Source organism: Silene latifolia, chromosome 2 (genome assembly GCF_048544455.1).
Source record: "Silene latifolia isolate original U9 population chromosome 2, ASM4854445v1, whole genome shotgun sequence".
Lineage (NCBI taxonomy): Eukaryota > Viridiplantae > Streptophyta > Magnoliopsida > Caryophyllales > Caryophyllaceae > Silene > Silene latifolia.
The window spans coordinates 78035673-78039901 of record NC_133527.1 but is presented as its reverse complement, the minus strand read 5'-3'; the positions used below and the strand labels follow the sequence as shown (position 1 = coordinate 78039901).

Genomic DNA, 4229 nt, shown 5'->3' with positions numbered 1-4229 from the left:
CAAAGCTTTGGTCATTGGATTGATTGTAAGAAGGTTGATTTTGATAATCTTGGCTTTGGTTGTAAAATGGTCTTTGAGCCTGATTTCTCATTGGAGGTGGGGTGTATGTTGGTTGAGGGATTTGAACATTTTGGCTCTTGTATGAGAGGTTTGGGTGGAATTTGGTATTCTCATTGTAATAGTTGGAATAAGGGGTGCCACTTTTGTATGCTTAGAAAGCATTCACTTGTTCCCCTACATTCACTTTAGTCATGTCCCAAAGTTCCACAACTCTCACATACTCCACTTGGAATTGAGGATGATGCCACCATAGCATTAACATGTTGTTTGGGTGATTTGGAAGCTTCATCAAGCTTAGCCATGGCTTTCTCAAACTTCGAATTGATGGTGTTAATATGAGCACTTATTTGAGCACCCAATTGAGTGATGGAATCTACCTCATGCTTTCCTCCTCTAGTAGCCTTTCGAGGCCTATTATATTGGGAATTATGAACCGCCATCTCTTCAATTTTGGCCCATGTTTGATTGTCATCAACTTCGGTGAACATCCCATTGGATCCCAAATTGAGGATATTGCGGGAATCTTCATATAGACCATTCCAAAATTGTTGCACAAGGAACCACTCACTAAGTCCATGGTGTGGACAAGAACGACAAGTATCCTTAAATCTCTCTCATGCTTCATACAATGATTCCTCATCTCTTTGTTTAAACCCGGTGATTTGGGCTCTCAACATGTTAGTCTTCTCCGGAGGATAGAATTTCTTGTAGAAAGCAAGTGTTAGCTTCTTCCATGAGTCAATACCAAGGGTAGCCTTGTCTAGGCTCTTCAACCATTGCTTTGCGGTACCAATCAAAGAAAAAGGAAATAATACCCATCGGATTTGATCTTGAGTAACTCCGGTTTGAAAAATCGCATCACAATAGTCACAAAAAGTCTCCATGTGTGAATGAGGATCTTCACTAGGCATCCCTTCAAATTGACTTCTCTCAACTAATTGTATGAATGCGGATTTAGCAATGAAATTACCGGTTAAATGTGGTGGTGTAGGAGTACCATTTAGTAGGTTCTCCTCGGTTGGTACGGAATGTGATGAAAGTTTAGGCATTGTGGGTTGATTTTGTGGTAGGTTTTGTATTGGGTTATCCTCTCCTTCTCTTGTAAAAGGGTTGGTAAACTCAATGTTATTTGGTTGAATGTCCACAATCTCACCAATACCTACAACTCTTGAAGTACCTCTAGCAACTCTTCTATTATTGGTTAAGGTTCTTTCAATCTCGAAATCAATAGGTAATAAATTACCTTGTGATCTCCTAGTCATGCAAAATATCAAACAACTTGAAAACAATTATAATAACCTTGAGGAGTTTTACTTCCCCAAGGTAAAGAAAGACACAACTAAAAAAAGTTAACGAAAATCAAATCAATTTAACACCGTCCCCGGCAACGGCGCCATTTCTGGTTCGGATTAAAACTCGTCGTCAAAAGCTAATAATGCAACCTAGTGGGGCACACAACTCAAGCAAACAAACGCAACATTGTGAAATAAGGTGAACTTTCATCTTATTCACGGTTTTTGCTCCTAGAGAGCGGGAATGGGGACCAAAATGCAAACAAATAGCAACCCTATACTCCTAAACAGGTTTCTAACCTAATGAAACCATCAATTTCACTCGAAAATGGGCCAAGAAAAAATGCCCAAATCGATTTTTGAGTAGTTAGGGTTTCGCCCTAATTCTATTAACAAAAAGGCAAACGAATTCAAATGAATTCAAGAGGATTTACATACTTTGAGATGACATGAAGACAATGGCACAAAAACAAGCAAATGGCGGAGTCGAAAATGGCGATTTTGTGGATTTTTGTGAATGTGTCGAAGAAGATGAATGAAATAAAGAGAAAAGCCTTCTCGCGTCTTTTACAGAAAAAAAAAAGGAGAGGCTCCTTGCATCGCAGGATGGCTCGCGCCTCTTTGGCGTGTTCCCTGCTTATTCGGCAAAATTTTGGGCTTTGGCCCAATTTCCACGCTATTTTTTTATAAATTTCAACGACGGAATTAAGAACCGTCACTTTCAAATCACAAAAACAAAATAGTGAAATTCAAATTCGCTATTTTCATAAATTTCAACGACGAAATTAAAAACAGTCACTTTCAAATCACAAAAACCAAATAGTGAAATCCAAATTCTCTATTTTTGTAAATTTCAACGACATAATTAAAAACTGTCACCCTCAAATCAAAAAAACAAATAGTGGAATAAAATTCGCTATTTTTACACAAATTTTAAATCTAAAATGATGGAATTAAAAACCGTCACTTCCTCACAAAAAACAGAATAGCGAAATTCAAAATTCATTATTTTCGAAAATCCGAACAAACGGCATTAAAAACCGTCACACCTTCGAACGGAATAGTGAAATTCAAATTCGCTACTCCTCACAAATTTCTAATCACGAGATGACGGAATCAAAAACCGTTATCTCCTAGACAAACATCGAACGGCTCAGTCAAAGTAGGGGCTCTGTAGATACCCAGTATCTGTTGAATCTCCAACAAACACCCGATCATTATCGGACTACAACATGCTTAGGAATCGCAACGTTTAATCGACAGTTTCTATAACTATACGTTGGAAAACTCAAAACGATTTTGAAAACAAAACATTTTCAAAACTTTTCAAAAGTACCTGGAGTGTTTTACACATGACGACGGGGTCGTAATAACACTAACTAGAGTAAAAACTGACACCTGACCAAAATCCAACTAAAAAATTCAAATCCCGACTCCAACAACGAGTTAAACCGAGTCAAACACAAAAAATAAACAACACAAAGCTTCCATGTTAAGTATACACGGTATACGTGAATGGTCAAGTACAACAATCATGCCATCCAAAACCTAGGATAGAACAAATCATGGTTTCAATTGCGTCATAGTGATAAGACAGCTCGAAGATTCGCGAAATGGTTCGTGCCTCTTCGAGTAGCCCATGCGGCCACGTCGCTCAAAATGCACACAACCACTCAATCTTCTATAAATACCCCTCAAATTCCACCATTTGAAGGTACGCGAGTGTTCGCCCCATCATTTCTCCCTTCAAATTCTAGACTCGTCTTCTCAAGTCACAAACCGACGTATTTTTGACCTACCGATAAAAAATACAAGCAATACACATTGTTTGGTACCGTCATCGTGCATTAAATCACTTGATCGACCATCTCGACCAACTACACACTCAATAAACAAAACAAAACACTCTTTACATTGTTAAAATGATTTTCAACCGAGTTTTCCGACCTATCAAGTTTTTACACTTCCGTCGATTTCTCGTCTCAAACCTAGCATGTAAGTGTGAGGGTGTAATAATCCTATTCTTTCATTCCTTTTTATCTATTTTTATGACCTCAACATGCTAAAACATGCATAACATGGTCCAAAATACGGATCGAATGAGCCAAAACCGAGTTTTGACCGGAAACAGAAGGCCCTAGTCACCACTAGGTACCTCGCGCCTGAATGGGGTGTCCAGGTCAGAACTCAAACGTGTTTTAGTTTATTCTTTCCATTTTCATTTCATTTTACAACCCGTTTTTACCATTCCAAATCATTTTTTATGATAAACCTTTTAACCATAAATCATTTTCACCCTTGGTTCCTTATACTATGACGGTTTAATCCGTGTTTCGGTGATAATATTTGGTTAATTATATTTAAAAAGGCATTTTAAAACCTTTTTATTCATTTCTTTACATTTTAAAAACAAACATATTAGTCATACATGCATAGTCATCCCCAGTTCCACATACCATGTCGGTTTAAACCCGAGTACGATGATAAACATTGACTAATTACAAATAAATAAACTAATACATGATGTGACTTTTAATTGCGCATATTTAGTCCCCTAATTGAACCTATTTTGCATACTAATATAGCATTTCATGGCCATTTTATCCGTGAATTCCTTCCTATTTTGCTTTCCTAGTGCATTTTATATGTCTTATAGGAAAGGAGATAATGAGGCGGAATTCTCGTCTCTCACGCATATTCGGAAGCTTAATGATGATCCTAGATGGACTAGTATGAAGAGGAGGCAAGAACGATGACCGAAGAAGTAAAAATAGAGAGTATACATAGATCATAGGCCTTAAAGGAAGAGGATAGAAGACTGGGCTAAAATCTGAGCGTCCTACACACAAAACGAGCGGGTTGCAAAGACCAGATCCG

General features: G+C 37.8%; 1 non-coding gene across 1 annotated transcript; it reads left to right on the top strand.

The window, feature by feature from the left end:
• The first annotated feature begins 630 nt into the window (after positions 1-630).
• On the top strand, positions 631-737 carry LOC141644963 (small nucleolar RNA R71). Its single transcript, XR_012544562.1, has one exon. It is a non-coding gene; the product is annotated as a small nucleolar RNA R71 (small nucleolar RNA).
• Positions 738-4229: the final 3492 nt, after the last annotated feature.